Here is a 17,686-nt window from a genome sequence, read left to right as displayed (position 1 = left end):
TGTGGGCTTCTGTTCTACCACCTTTCTCCACCCCTAAAAGTATTTTATAAGAAACTATGATGAACAATTCTGCCACACTTGAAGAGCACATTTATCATTATATACACAACACATAGATAAAAATATCATAATAGTTATCAATTTTTTACATACTCTGTATACACAGATATGAATATATATGTGGATATGGCTATATATATTGTTACATCTATCTTTCTGGGGAATCCTAGACTTCAGCAATATATTGTTGTTTCAATTACCAAAATCCAAGTACCTGTAAACTAATTAAAATATTTGAAGTAGCTGCTAAGCTTAGTAACTATTCACAATACAAATGATTCTGTGAATGTACTCAGAAATGATGTGAGCAGTCTGAAATATTGTACTTTCATGAAGTCATTGAAATTTTAAGGTAAGCAGTATAGCTATAAGAAAATATTGCTTTAATGAAAGTAAGCATAAATGAAGCCAATTATTTGAACTAAAATAGAAATTTTTCTCAATATTCACCATTACTATTTTAAGACTTTATATTTTTCAGTTTATGAACCTAAGTTTAAAGAGATATGCTGATTTTCAGTGTGCAACAAACAGCTTATTTTCTGCTTAATGTTTACATGCTCACTTCTGTCTTTTGCAGTTTTAGCATGATTGATTGTACTAGCAATGGAGATCAGAATGCAAGTAGTTTAAAACTAGTAGTTACTGCACTAATGTTTTTTGGACCACTATTTTGCAAATTTACTGACTTTTGAGTTAGCTTCCTCACTGTGTATCCAGTTACATCCCAATATACTTCTAATTTATCTTGCTGTTCTATGTAAAAGGCAGTGGTATATTAAGATGATGAATTACAGAAGTCAGCAATTCATTCACAGAATGGATACAACTTCTTTCATGTGCAGCAAGAATGTCCACATTCTGCTTCCATTAGTGAGTGTACTCTGATGCTAATTTAGGCGACTGTCAGAAATTGGGGTCAGGTGCTTTTTGAGCTCAGAGATAAGAGGCTCCTTTAATAACATATTCTAAATTACATTTTCCCCTGAACATCCTCAGGCCACCACTGAAGGACCTGTATCTGGAAGTACAGAAACATTACATGTAGCAAGTTTAATGAAGGCAGTGACTGGATTGTATCACTAGCAATTTTAAGATTAGAATTGCTGGAGGGGTAAGTAAATGATTAATAAATAAAATAAAGTTAATTAAAGATGGGTAAATCTAATTAATCTTCATTGTGTGGGAAGTAAAAGCTACAGGAAGCTGATATGTGGGAAAAAATAAAAGAGGTTTTAATAGGCTGGAGGTTCTTACAAGATCAGAGGACAGATATAGTGGTAATAGTAAAGCTAGCAATCTATAAAGGTAGCTGGGACCATCGGGAATGATACTTGAGGTGGGGTGAAAATCAACGTGAACATTGAAGTCAGCTAGAACAATGAAGGGGTTGGAGACAGAGTTAACAAAGTCTGGTAAATAAAAGCATAGTTTAAAAACTCACTGGCTGTATCATCATCAGTGCTGACAACTATACATAAGGCAATTACTTGAATACTCTATTGATGTTGGAATACATTTTAAAAATTGGTTAGCAAAGAAGTGGCTTCGAATGCAAACCCCTTGAGTAAATTAAACTAATAATTTTAGGTAGTTTACCCTGTCTTGTATATTTAATCGCATTTTCTATCTTAAGAACCTTAAGAGTTTTTGTCATTGAAACTACAAAAATAGTTTGACTTAAAATTGCAAGATACATATTAAAGAGGTTGTTGGTCCCAATCAAATGTTGCATTGTAGCAATTTGTCAGAATACATAAAAATATTAAAATTTAAAAATTAGTATACATATCTATAGAACAAGTAACTAAAATTTTCAAAACGTTTTCTGATTCAACATTTCCTCTGAATTACTGAGAATTTTGTTGTGTCTTGATTTCAACTCTCAGAAAAATTGGTTAATAGTAATGAACTATTTAAAAAAGCATTGAACTATCTGTCTGGGACCTATATTCCAGTTGCTCATTGTATTTTATCTTCTCACACAATAACTAAGATTGCCTCCCTGAAGTTCAGTTTTATCATATGCAAGATGAGGCAACTGAACATACAGGGGGTAATTTCTGACATTCTATAACTTAAAATTTCTCTTGACAACATGTCTTATTCATTCCTCTTTTCCACTTGTTTTTATTTAGCTATCTTCTCCCCCAATGTCATAGTCCATGCAATCACAAACATGGTTGCCAAATATTCTACACCATGGTATTTTCTGTTCAAAAATGTTCCTCTTCCTTTTTTCCAATGACTGAGGAATGGGAGATATGGAGAATGCCTTTATGATCATGTATGTATTCCAGAATCCCTCAAATCAGAGCATATAGTTAAGTGCCTTGTCATAATATGAACCTTTAAAGAAAGTGCTTTTTACTCATATCCTACATTATTTGACCAATATAAATTATTAACTGCCTTTTACACAGGCAAATTTAATGAACTGTTTTCCATTCCATTTGAAGACTGAACAAACTATCTGCTTTTATTTTGTGATTCAATGCATTTATTACCAAAGAGAAATATAAGAAGCCTTTACTGTCACAAAGACAGAAACTGGGAAGTTACCCTGCATGATAAGATGTCTTAGCAGTGAGTCATAGGTTTCTCTTAATAGATAGAGACAATAAGAAACCCTTATCATAACTCTTTCTGTCATGATAGATACAACCACACACCCCTCTAGATCAGAGGCTTATAATATCTAAGAATTTAAGGAAGGCATAATATACCACTTAATAATGAAGGGGTTAAGGTAAATATCGACTTGTACCATGGGCCATTTTGTTTTTTCAGCCAATGGCTCAAATTTTTAGTTTAACAGAGCTTATGTGAAATTATACATTGAGTATTACCCAAAAGTTAGCTTCAGTGGAAAGAAGAACACAAAAATTTAATAAAAGACAGAATTAAAAAGTAATCAATAGAAAAATGTTGAAGGGAATTAGAAGATATGGAGATTATTCAGTAATTCACACACAAAAAAATTATTTAAAAAGGTAGTTGTAGGCTGGGCGTGGTGGCTCATGCCTATAATCTCAGCCCTTTGAGACGCTGAGGCAGGTGGATCATTCGTTGGGAGAGTTGGCCAACAAGATGCAGCCAGGTGAAACAACTGCCACTGAGGGACTGGGATGACTTATGCACTCCTAACAGATCTTCAGAGGGAAGGTCCTGAGACTGGATGGAGGGAAGAAAGGAAGCTGCACTAAAGGGAGATGAAGCTGAAAATCTTACACAGGCAGAAATGCACCAGGGCATGTTTCTGGCCCCCAGTGACTCTGGAGGAACAGCTGAGTTGAACTGGCAAGGAGCAACCCACTCTCACCACAAGCCTCTGGAATCCCTGCAGAAGGAGACTTCTTCACCACCACGGACACTTGAGTTGGCAGTAAGAGCTGCTTAGAGAAGGAGTAGAAGCAGCACTTAAAATCTGGTGCAGAACACAGAGGGTCTGGGGCAGGTGCGTCTGTAGTGGTGCAAGGGAAGGGACACTCACTCCCCTAGGTTTCACTTGCTTCTACAGGACACTCTAGCCCTAGCAGAACTTTCAGGCCTGAACTCTACAGGGCAGTCTTTCCCATCAGATGAGGCCAGTCTGAACTGAGCACGCTTTGGACTTCTGGCCTCTCCCAGGGCCCCAGCATGGCCATGCATGCTTGAAGTACAACCTCAGGTTCCCTGAGGGATTACATCATAGCTGCTGCACTGGCAGACCACGCCTGACTGGTACAGAGTTCCAACAATGGAGCCACTGTGGACACGCAGCAGGCTTCTCCCGCTACTGCAGCTTCTCCCAGGCCCAAGGCCAACCATAACATTGCATTGCTGGTGCACATGTACATGAGTGGATCTTGCCTTCTCTGCCATGCCAGTGTGCATGTGTGTCTGCACCCTGTCCTGCCACTACTGCCAGTGTGAGTACACTGTGTACCCCTCCCTCTGTCATACCAACTGTGCAGTCACAACCTTGATGGCAACACAGCCCACCAGCACTGCCCCTGCCAGTGCCCCACCCCTGTGTCAACACTGCCACCATAGCGAAACTAGACACAAAGAACAACGAATCTGATGATTAACCACCTTTTCCTGCATGAACGGACACAGAGGATGCACACAGTTCTGTGCCTGCCAGCACCCCATCCCCATGCTAATACCACCACTAGTGAAAATGCACGTTCAGTCACCAGCAGAAGCCCCTCTCCTTTAAGCTGTGCTGCCTCCACCACTTCTCTAAATGCCCACATGGAAACTGGCACCTCCAACAGCCTGGCACCCACTAGGCACCCTGCCTCAGGTGGCTAATGTGCACCCCATCATGCTGCTGCTGCCACTGATACTGCCACTGGCACATGTGAACAATGATGGATTCCACTGCCACTGCTATGTGAAATGCTTTATCTGGCATCACTCATTAGAGTGCTATGAGCAATGGTCTAGGAGCACCTTAGCTCTCCCCAGTGCAGTGGTTTCTTTACCTCCAGGAGCTGGAGAACAAAGTCAAGGCCTGATGCAAGTACTCCAGAGTTAGAATGCAAAGTTCAGGAGTTGTGAGCTGAGCCTTGCCCCCTAAAATCTTCCAGAAATGAAGCCAGTCAACTGAACACTTTATACCATAATCCAATCATTAAGGTAATAAAATAGAATAATTTTTTTTTAAATAAAGACAGCACATCATAGATTGAAATAAACATTAATCTACAAAGAAAAGAAAGAACCAGCACAAAAACTCTGCCAACTCAATCAGAGTGACTTCTTTACTTTGAGCAACTGCGCTAGCTAGGTTCTAAAACAAGCTGAGATGGCTAAAATGACAGAAAACGAATTCAGAATAGAGATATGAAGAAAGATCATTGAGCTACAAGATTACGTTGCAACCCAATCCAAGGAAGCTATGAATCACAATAAAACAATACAGGAGCAGATAGACAAAATAGCCAGCATACAAAATAATAGAACCAACCTGATAGAGTGGAAAAACATACTACAATAATTTTATAATATAATCTCAAGGGTTAATAGCAGAATAGATCATGCTGAAAAACAGAATCCCAAAACTTGAAGACTGAGTTTCTAAAATAAGACAGTAAGACGAATACAGAAAAAAGAATGAAAAGGAATGAACAAAACCTTTAAGAAATACGGGCTAATGTAAGGAGACCAAATTGATGACTCACTGGTATCCCTGGAAGAGATGGGGAGAAGCATCTTGGAAATCATATTTCAGAATATCATCCATGAGAACTTTCCAAACCTAGCTAGAGAGGTCAACACTCAAATTGAAGAAATGCAGAGAACCCCAGCAAAATACTTTCCATGAATGTCAACCCCAAGATACATAATCATCAGATTCTCCAAGATGGAAATAGAAGAAAAAAATGTGAAAGTCGCTTGGGAGAAAGGTCAGGTCACCTATATAGGGAAATTCGTTAGACTAACAGCAGACCTTTCACCAGAAATCCCACAAGCCAGAAGGGATTACGTTGCAATTCAATCCAAGGAAGCAATGAATTACAATCAAACAATACAGGAGGAGATAGACAAAGTAGCCAGTATACAAAATAATGGAACCAATCTGATACAGCTGAAAAACACACTACAATAATTTTATAATATAATCTCAAGTCTTAATAGCAGAATAGATCAAGCTGAAGAAAAGAATTCCAGGGGGTGTGGTGGGGGCAAAAAAAATTTTAAAAAGAAAAGAAAAAAGAAAAGAATTCCAAAGCTTGAAGATTGGGTTTCTAAAATAAGACAGTAAGATAAGAATACAGAAAAAATATGAAAAGAAATGAACAAAACCTTTAAGAAATATGGGATAATGTAAGGAGATCAAATTGACGACTCACTGATGTCCCTGTAAGAGATATTTTACATTCTATTATTTAAGATTTTTAAAGAAAAGATTTCTAACTCAGAATTTCATGTCTAGCCAAATTAAGCTTCATAAGTGAAGGAGAAATAAGATCCTTTACAGACAAACAAATGCTGAGGAAATTTGTTGTCACCAGAGCTGCTTTACAAGAGCTCCTTGAAAAAGCATTAAATATGGAAATTAAAAAACATTACTAGACACTACAGAAACACATTTATATATAAAGACCAGTGGCAGCAACCGCAAATGAAGAAACCACACAAACAAATCTGAATAATAACCAGCTAACATAATTAAGACAAGATCAAATCTGCACATATCAATACTAACCTTAAATGTAAGCAAGCTAAATGCACCAATTAAAAGTCACAGAGTGGCAAGTTAGATTAAGAAGCAATGTCCAATATTATTCTGTCTTTAAAATACCTATCTTCCATGTAATGACAACCATTAGCTCAAAATAAAGAGATGGAGAATTACCTACCAAGCAAATGGAAAACAGAAAAAAAGCAAAGGTTGTAATTCCAATTTCAAAGGAAACAGACTTTAAATCAACAAAGATCTTCACAGACAAAGAAAGGCATTACATAATGGTAAAGGGTTTAATTCAACAAGAAGGCCTAACTATCCTAAATATATATGCACCCAATATAATAACACAAAAAATTATAAAGCAATTTTTAGAGGCCTTCAAAGATGCTTAGACTCCCCTACAATAATTGTAAGGACTTTAACACCCCACTGACCTTATTAGACCAATTATTGAGGCAGAAAATTAAAAAGATATTCAGAACCTGAATTCAACATTGAATCAACTAGAACTGATTGACATCTACCTAATTCTCCATGCAAAAACGGCATAATCTACATTCTTCTCATTGTCACATGGCACATACTTTACTATTGAGCACACAATAGGACTTTAAACAATCCTCAGCAAATGGAAAAAAAAAAAAAACTGAGTTATTCCAACCTCTCTGTTAGAACACAGTTTAGTAAAATTAGAAATTAAGACAAAGAAAATCACTCAAAACCGTACTATTTCATGGTAATTAAACAACCTGATCCTGGAAGACTTTAGGGGTAAATAATGGAATAAAGACAGAAATCAAGGAAATCTTTGAAACTAATGAAAACAAAGATGCAACATACCAGAATCTCTGGGACACAGGTAAGGCAACGTTAAGAAGGAAATTCATAGCACCAAATGCCCAAATGAAAAACTTAAAATGATTTCAAGACAACAGCCTAACGTGATAACTAAAAGAACTAGATAATTAAAAGCAAATTAACCCCAAAGTTATTAGAAAAGAAGAAATAACCAAGTAGATTAATACACAAAAATAATTCAAAAGATTAACAATCCAATAATCAAAAAGAAAAAAAACCAAATAAATAAATAGACAGACTACTAGTCAGACTAATAAAGACGAAACGAGAGAAGTTCCAACTAAACACAAGTAGAAATGAGAAAGGGGACATTACCACTGACTCCACAGAAATACAAATAACCAACAGATAATATTATTAAAACATCTCAACACACAAACTGGAAAATCTAGAAGAAATTATTGAATTCCTGGAAACATGTTTCCTCTCAACACTTAACTAGGAAAAAAAAAACTGAATTTCTGAACAGACTGACAACCAGCTTTTAAACTGAATCAGTAATAAATAGCCTACCAACCGAAAAAAAAGCCTAGAAACAGATGGATTATCAGCTGCATTCTACCAGATGTACAAAAAAAAAAAAAAAGAACTGGCATTATTCCCACTAAAACTATTTTTTAAAAATTGAGGAGAAGGACCTTCTCTCTAACTCATTCTGTGAGGCCACTATTATCCTGATACCAAAGCCTGGTGGAAACACATGCAACAAAACAAAACAATAAGCAGCTTCTGACCAATATTCTTGATAAACATTGACACAAATATCCTCAACAAAATATTGGCAAAGCAAATCCAGCAACACATCAGAAAGCTTATCCACCAGGATCAAGTAGGCTTTATTCTCAAGATGCAAGGTTGGCTCAACATATGCAAATCAATAAATGTGACTCATCACATAAACAGGAGAACATAAACAGAACTAATAACATTTTTGTCATAAACAGAATGACAAAAACTACATGATTATATCAATAGATGCAAAAAGGCTTTTGATAAAATTCAACACTTCTTCATGATAAAAACTCCTCATAAAGTAGGTGCTGAAGAAACACACCTTAAAATAATGAGAACCATCTATGACAAACTTATAGCCAATGTCATACTGAATGAGCAAAAGCTGGAAGCATTGCACTTGAAAACCAGCACAAGACAAGAATGCACTCGCACATCACTCTTATTCAACATAATACTGGAAGTCCTGGCCAGAAAAATTAGGCAAGAGAAAAAAAGGAGCATCCGAATAGAAAGAAAATAAGTCAAACTATCCCTGTTTGCAGATGACATGATTCCATATCTAGAAAACTCTTCAGTTTTGATGCAAAATCTCCTTAAGCTAATAAACAACTTTAGCAAGTTTCAGGATACAAAATCAGTGTACAAAAATCACCATCATTTTTACACACCGCAACATTCAAAAGCATCGTGAACAGAATCCCGTTTACAATTGCCACAAAAAGAATAAAATACCTAGGAATACAACAAACCAGAAAGGTAATAGGTATCTACAAGGAGAACTACAAAACACTGCTCAAATAAATCAGAGATGATACAAACAAATGAAAAAACATTCCATGCTCATGGATATAAACATCAAAGTCATGAAAATGGACATACTGCCCAAATACATTTACAGATTCAATGCTATTCCTATTAAACTACCAATGATATGCTTCATAGAACTATATTAAAAAAGATTTTAAAATTCATGCTAAACAAAAAAAAAAGAAAAAAGAGCTTGAATAGCCAAGGCAGTCCTAAGCAAAAAGTACAAAGCTGTAGGCATCACACTACCTGATTTCAAACTATACGACAAGACTATAGTGCAAGACAACAAAAAACAGCATGATACTGGTACAAAAACAGACACATAGACCAATGTAACACAATCGATAGTCCAGAAATAAGTCCACACACCTACAACTATCTGATCTTTGAAGAAGCTGACAAAAACAACCACTGGGGAAAAGATTCCCTATTCGGCAGATGATGCTGGAATAATTGACTAGCCATATGCAGAAGATTAAAACTAGACCCCTTTCTTACATCATATATAAAAATAAACTCAACCTTGATTAAAAACTTAAATGTGAAATCCAAAATTATAAATATCCTGGAAGATAATCTAGGCCACAGCATTCTGGAAGTGGAAATGGGCAAAGGTTTCATGACAAGGATGCTAAAAGCGATTGCAACAAAAGCAAAAATTGACAAATGGGATTTAGTTAAACTAAAGAGATTCTTTTCAGCAAAACAGACTATCAATAGAGTGATTAGAAAACCTAGACAATGGAAGAAAGTTTTTACAAACCATGCAACTGACAAAAGTCTAATATCCAGCATATATAAGGAACATAAACAAATTTACCAAAAAAATCCCATTAAAAAGTGGGCAAAGGACAGGAAGAAACTCTTCAGTGGAAGACACACACATGACCAACAAACACAAGACAAAAGCTCAATATCATTTCATTAGGGAAATGCAAATCAAAACCACAATGAGATACCATTCCACACCATTCAGAATGGATATTACCAAAATGTCAAAATATAACAGATGCTGGCAAGGCTGGGGAGAAAAAGAAACATTTATACACTATCTATGGGAGCACAAATTAGTTCAACTGCTATGGAAAGTAATGAAACAATTTCTCAAAGACCTAAAAACAGAACTACCAATTGACCCAGCAATCCCATTACTGGGTATATAGCAGAGGAAAATAAATTGTTCTTCCATAAAGATACACACATACGTTTGTTCATTGCAGCACTGTTTACAATAGCAAAGACATGAAATCAACCTAAATACTTATCAATGGTAGACTGAGAAAAGAAAATGTTATACATATATACCATGAAATACTATGCAGCCAATAAAAAGAATGAGATCATGTCCTTTGTGGTACAGGAATGCAGCTTGAGGCCATTATCCTTAGCAAGCTAACACAGGGACAGATGACCAAATATTCCATGTTCTCACAAGTGGGAGCTAAGTGATGAGAACACATGGACACATAAAGAGGTATAACACACAGTGGAGCCTACCAGACTGGGAGGAGGGAGAGGATCGGGAAAAATAACGAATGGATACTCAGCTTAATACCTTGGTAATAAAGTTATCTGTAGAACAAACCTCCATGACACAAGTTTGTCTATATAAAAAACCTGCACATGTACCCTTGAACTTAAAAGTTAAAAAAAGTCTTGTCAAAACATCAGAAACTTTTATTATCAATTATAAATGTATATAAAATAAAAATGGTAAAACTAATATTTATTTCACTTTTATTTAAAACATTGGAAACATGGAGAATTGATCTTTACAAGAAAACACATTGAGTAGTTTCTATTGCACTTGCCTCCTTCTCATTTTATGACTAGTAATAAGGAGCAAGCATCCTTTTTCTACTCTGAAAAATTCTCCAGTCCTTTTTAACTTTGCATAATCTCTCGTCATTTTATCTTTTGTGTTATCAATGTTGTAAAACCTTTGTGAGAGTCCCTTTAATGTGAAAGCTTCATAGGTGTAACTTTCTCTGGGTCATCTCCATCCTTCTTTGTTGTTTTTGTTACAACTTCCTTATTTATGTGGATTAATTTCCCTTCATTAATTTCCTCTGGTGGCATAGGTAGACTCTCTCAGGCAGTGGCAGTGTTAACACTCCCATGGGTAGCTATTTCTTCTATATTTCCATTTATGTTTGATTCTAATTTTCAGTTTTATCACCTCTTATTTCTTTGCTCTACCTTCATCCTTATTAGGCGATCCCCTATTTTGATTATTTTTGAAAAATGTCACAAGGGTTTATTGCTAACAGACAGGAGAAAACAAAACTCATGTTCTGCTGCTGTGTATTAACTGAATAACACATGCAGTGAATGATCATGGACAGACTTTAATGGAGCGATGTGATTGATCACTGATCAAAATATACCCCTTATTTATGTAATGATTTGTAAATTAAAATGCTAGCTGAAAAGTTTGTGCTTTACACTATTACTCATAATATGCCATAGTAACACACAAAAACTTGTATAATAATTTTTATACAAGCATTATTGATAATAGCTAATTGTGGAAAAATTCAGAATGTTCATTGACTCATCAGTGGGTATAGAAAATGGACTATCTTTATATAATGAAGCATTATTTGACTATCAAGTAATGAACTACTGATACTTCTGGCAACATGGATGGATTTTTAAAACATTATGTTAAATGAGTAAAGCCAGTTACAAAAACTCACATGTCATGACATTTATATGAAATGGCCAGGGTGAGCAAAACCATAGAGACAGAAAATAGATTCATGATTACCTTAGGTTGAAAGTGTTAGGGGGAATAAGGAGCGACTGCTAATGGGTACAGAGGTTTTTTTTGTTGTTGTTTTTGTTTTTTTGTTTTTAAATTGATGAGAATATTCTAAAATTAGGTAATAGTGATGGTTATACACGCTGAGTATACTAAGATTGTTGAGTCATGCATTTTAAGTCAGTAAATTTATGGCATATGAATTATATTTCAGTAAAGCTACACATGCAGACACATGAAGAAATGTGTACATGCACACACACACACACGCACACACACACACACACACACATGCACCATGGAAATTTGTGTACATCTGGACTGTGCAAAACAAAGACTACCTGTATTAATATTGGCTTTTGATAGCAAACTAGAAAGACAGATAGTTGAATCATTACTTTATAAAGGCAAATTCATCTTTCTTTTAAAATGAGGCATTGTGCTGGGTTATTAATGGAACCTAAATTTTATGTAAGAATTATATTTACATACTTTGTAGTTACAAATGGGCTGGGCACAGTGGCTCATGCCTGTAATCCCAGCACGTAGGAAGGCTGAGGTGGGGGTGGCTTGAGACCAGGAATTTAAGTCTAGACTGAGCAATACAGAAAGACTCTGTCTGTACCAAAGAAAATTAAAATATTAAGTTGAGCATGGTGGTGGGCACCTGTAGTTCTAGCTACTCAGTAGACTGAGGTGGGAAAATTGCTTGAGTCCAAGAGTGTTTAAAGTTACAGTGAGTTATAATCATGCCACCACACTGTAGCCCAGGTGACAGAGTGAGACCCTGTCTCATTCTCTTGAAGAAAAAGCACAGTAAGTGCTCAGTAACTGGTTATTAATCATTATAATATTTCATAATATTTATACATGATGGAATTTTTACTGGATCTGTTGGTGGGGAACAGAAAATAGCAGGAAACATAAATCACAACTTGGTAGAAAGCATAGGAGTTTTACTTTAAAGTTTAAAAAATGCAGTAAACATTTACATGTTATTGAAATATTTTGTTTGCATAAGACATTTGAGAAATGAAGTCAGAAATTTAAATCCATGAGACTGAGGCAGATAGAAATATTTCAGGCGGAAGACTCCTGCGGTTTGTGTAAGAGATCGTATGCTTATGTGAGTTTGGAACTGGTGGTTAAGGAAAGTGAGAGCAAACTTGAAAAATGAGTCAGAAGAGATAACATACCTTGGAAGCTTTGGTTGGGGAGCTGCAGGAAGTAGAGCTTACAATGATGAGTTCATCAGTTTTAAGTCTAACCATAGTAGCAAGAATTAAAAATTGAAAAAAAAATTATAATCCCACCATCATCTCTTCAGGCATACAGGTTTAATGGTCAATTTATATCTGGAGACTACGCTTCTTTACATCTAAATGCTTAGTTATAAATCCTCATATAGAAATGTCAGTCAATTTATTTTTACTTGAGGCTATCTTAGTTCAACTGTTAGGAATAAAGAACTTGGATAAAGAAAAATTAGTATTTTTTTACTATTATAAAAATATTCAGTTAGAAGGGCTTGAACATTTTCACTTTTTTAAATAGAGTAATAGACTACAATGCAAAAAGTTGACATTCATTTCTTCTGAAGAATTTGTGCCTTTATCACAAGTATTTCATATTTCATATTGTATAAAGTGTTTGAAATCTCTGAATAGATATTTAATGGCTTTCTTCACCTGCATGTTTAGCCACAAAGAATAATTCTGGTTTCATCTGGTAAAAGAAATTATAGATGAATCCTTCGTTGAAGAATTCTAAGTATGATATATCAACAACGTACTTTCTTTCTTTCCATTTTTTTTCTTTTTTGTGCTTAGAAGATCATGGAGATTGAATTTCTCCCTTTAATACATTTTTTAATGAAACTGACCCTATGATAAAATTTATTACTGACTAAAATAAAATGACTTCATTTCTTGAATATTAAAGGTTCAATGAAAGACAGTTGAAGAGACCTATTAGAAGAAATGATAAAAATAATTCACTTCACAACAAAATGTACCTTTGTTCTTGCGTTCCAAAATGAAGAGAAGGCTGCTCTCCAATTCTACTTCAGAAACAGAAACATATCAGAAAAAAATGCGTGTTGAGCATAGAGGGGATTTGGGTTATATAGTTTGTGTCTCAGAAGAGATTATATTTTATTTTATTATTTTTCATTTGTATTTATTGATTTTTTTTCAAATTTAACTGTTTCAAACACTCTTTAAGTAATTTATATTTTAAAAAAAAATGCTATTCTCTGGTTTGTCATTGCTTCATAACAAAACACCCCAAACTTAGAGGCTTAAAACAACAAAATTAATCATTTTTTCTTAAAATGTGTAATTTGGTCAGGGCTTGGTGGGGACAACTTATCTCTGTTTTATGTAGCATCAGCTATGGCAGCTCCACAGGAACTGAAGGATACTTTTCCAAATTGGATCACAAACATGTTGGCAAGCTGATGATGGTTGTTTCTTTCTTTCTATGTGGCTTCCTCTATGGTATGGCTTGGGCTGCTCCACAGCATGGTTACTAAGTTCCAATAGCAAACGTCTAAAAAGACAGGAAGTGAAAGCTGTATGTTTCTTAAGATTTCAGCCCAGAAAATGGAGCAGTATCATTATGTCTGTTTCTGTTGGCCAAAAAAACACGGGATCCAAATTCAAGGAGAACAGAAATAGACATCACATTTCTTTGGAATTAGTGTCAAATAATTTTGTGGCCATGTTTCAAAACCACCCCAAAGAGAAAAACTTTTTGTATAGGAAAAAAATAGAATTTGCCTTTTAAGTAATCTATTACCTTACAGACCCTTATCCCAAGGAAAATAATTTATGTTTCATCTTAAAGTCATGGCTACAAGTTGTTTTATTTTTACCAAATTTACTATTATGTGTGTAGGAGGATATTATATTTCCAAGTGTGAATTACCTACAAATATGTAGATACCAGAGGAACAGGAGGGAACAGAGAAAAGCCACAGCTCTAGTCATGGCTTTCAGGCAAGCAGACCCAAGGGGCTCAGAAGAGAGAAAGGCTTGGGTTAGCCTTCAGTCTGGCAGAGCCTGCTACCACTGCAGACTACCAGGACACTTTAAGAGAGATTGTCCCCAGAGGAATGGACCACCTCCTCATCCTTGCCCACTGTGCCAAGGGGATCACTGGAAGGCACAGTGTCCCAGGGGATGAAAGTTCCCAGGGCCTGAGGTGTCTAACCAGATGACCCAACAGCAGGATTGAGGGTGCCCGGGCCAAGCGCCAGCACAAGCCATCACCCTCACCAAGCCCAGGTGAAGCTAACCATAGAGGGCCGGGAGGTCGATCTCCTCCTGGACACTGGCACAGCCTCCTCTGTTTTGCTCTCCTGTCCTGGACGGTTGTCCTCCAAGTCTGTAACTGTCCAAGAAATCCTAGCACAAGCAGTCTCCCGATATTTCTCCCAGCCCTTAAGCTGTAAATGGGGAGATATACTCATCTCCCGTGCCTTCCTCATCATGCCAGAAAAATAATACTCTGGCACATTGCAAAGTTTCTCCTGGAGGATTGCAAACTGGTCAATACCCAGGTGAGGACTGGCAAGTGGACTTTACCCATATGCCTAAGTCTCAGGGATATCAATATCTGTTAGTTTGTGAAGATTCCTACACAAACTGTATCGAGGCTTTCCCCTGTATAACACAAAAAGCCCAAGAGGTAATAAAAGTCCTAATCAACAAAATAATCCCTAGATTTGGACTCCCTTGCTGTCTTCAAAGTGATCATGGCCCTGCCTTCAAAGTTCCACTGACCCAAGGAATTCCCAAAGCCTTAGGAATACAATATCAACTCCACTGTGCTTGGAGGCCTCAGTCCTTGGGGTAAGTGGAGAAGATGAACGAAATTCTTAAGAGACACCTAAAGAAGCTGACATAGAAAACCCACCTCCCGTGGCCTTCTCTATTACCAATAGCACTCTTAAAGGCTCAAATCTCTCCTCAGAAAATAGGACTCAGCCCCTATGAGATGCTTTATGGATGGCCCTTTCTTACTAATGATCTTGTATTGGATGAGGAAACAGTAGATCTAATAAAAGATATAACCTCCTTGGCTAACTACCAACAGGCTCTTAGGACCTTACCTGAAGGACACCCTAGGGAAAAGGGGAAAGAGTTGTTCTGCCCCGGAGATTCAGTGCTTGTTAAATCTCTCCCCTCAGACTCTCCCTCTCTAGGCCCATCTTGGGAAGGATGTTTTTTGGTTATTCTGCCTATCCCAATGGCAGTTAAGGTGGTGGGAATTGACTTGTGGATTCATCACACTCGGCTGAAGCCTAGAACAGCTCCTGAAGAAGATCAGATGCCCTCCACCCCACAGCCTGAAGTTCCAGGAGACAACACTTCATACTCCTGTGAGCCTTTAGAGAATCTACATTTGCTCTTCTGATGAGATCCCCAGGAAAGTAACTCCTCATGAGTCTGTCTTATATCCTGGCATTAACAGGACTATCACTCTTGACTTTATTATCTGCGATTGGACTCTATGCAGTTGCCCCTACAGATTGGCCTAATAGCTCTCCTCCCCTCCTTCCTAGTGCTCCCCATGACAATTTACACTGACTCTCTGGTGCAGCGTCTTTTCTTGCCAAGGCCATGCTATACCCAAACTGCAATTATTCCTTTCATAGCTGAGGGGGTGGTGGTGCAGAATAATAGGAAGGCTTGGTATTGGCATTGGAGAAGTTACTACCTCTACTCAGTTTTACTATAAGCTATCTCAGGGGTTAAATGATGACACGGAAAAAGGTTGCTAATTGTCTCTGCAGAGGCAGCTTGACTCTTTAGCTGCCGTGACTCTTCAAAATAGAAGGGCCCTGGATCTGCTAACAGCAGAGAAAGGAGAAACCTGTCTCTTTTCAGGAGAAAAATGCCACTACTTTGTGGGCCAATCAGATATTGTCTTAAAAAAAAAAAAAAAAAAAAAAAACAGGATCACGGAGCTTGTTTAACAACTGGCTAACCTGGCTCTGCCTTCTTCTAGGCCTGTTTATAACCATTCTATTATTGCTGGCCTTCGCGCCTCTAGTCTTTTACCTTCTTGTAAAATTTGTTTCTTCTAGAATTGAGGCCATGAGGCCACAAATTGTCCTGCAAATGGAATCCCAGATGTCCTTGGCTCATGAGTTCTATCGTGGACCTCTGGATCAACCTGCACCCCTGGAAAACTCCCCTTAGGAGGAAACCTCAACTGCAGGACCCCTTCTATACCACTATTCAGCATGAAGTAGTTAAAGAGCAATCCACACCCATGTCCCAACAGCAGTTGGACTTTCCTGTTCAGAGAGGGGACTGAGGGACTCTTCCTGGGTCCACAAGGGCCATAGTTTCAAAGGCAGGAGTTTCCCAGCTCCACCCCTCAATCCGGGAACCAGAGGGGTTTCAAATGTAAAGTTGTTTGTCTAGGTTTCCCATGTGTGGGCTAGGTAAAGAAATCCAGGTGGGCTTCTTTGTCCAAAAAGCCTGCAGAAAGCTCTGGAAGGAGGGGGCTCTGTTGTGGACCAAACAGCCAATCCGGTATCAGAGTCAAAGATCAACCACTCCAGAGGATGTTTGAAAGAACTCCTCTCATTGGAGGAGAAAATGAATGAGGACAGAATAACTCCAGGGTTAAAATTCCACTGCTCCTTACCTATACAGATATCCCCTGTGGATTCCCCTCCCACAACAGTGTGGGACCTCTCTCTCTCTCTCTTTCTTTCTCTCTCTGTCTAACAAATCACTTTTTATGTGAAACTCTTTGGGTCCACGATATTTATGCAAACGGTAAGCTTACCACACTTCTAGGGCCCCTTTCCACATTCTTCAGGGTAAGAGAGATCAAGGACCTCAGATCCAGGAACTGGGAGCATCTTCGGGTCGCCCACACTCCCTCCCCCAGTTACACCAGCATACTGCAAATATATTTCATAATAATTACAATGAGAAATTAATTCAAGTCAATGTAAAATTTAAGGATAATACCTCCATAATCAAGACCTGTTTATACAGAAGGAGTAAGTGACATGATCTGAGGAATACCTACGGTATAGACTAACTAAAAAATAGGATTCTATCATGAATGCTGAGTCATTTGGTTGGTTTCAGTATCTCTAGAAACTCACAGAAAAAGTGTACTTGTCAACCAGCAGAGTATAAATTAATTTTCTAATAACACAGCTCTTATGGAAGATACAATTAGCATATAGGACATAAGACTGGTTGAAGATCATAGGGTAAAGAAATTATAAAAATTCGGCATACTGCCCA

Source organism: Sapajus apella, unplaced genomic scaffold, assembly GCF_009761245.1.
Source record: "Sapajus apella isolate SASKATOON/1434 unplaced genomic scaffold, GSC_monkey_1.0 scaffold98, whole genome shotgun sequence".
NCBI lineage: Eukaryota > Metazoa > Chordata > Mammalia > Primates > Cebidae > Sapajus > Sapajus apella.
The sequence above is the reverse complement of the archived record's forward strand: the minus strand, read 5'-3'. Positions refer to the sequence as shown.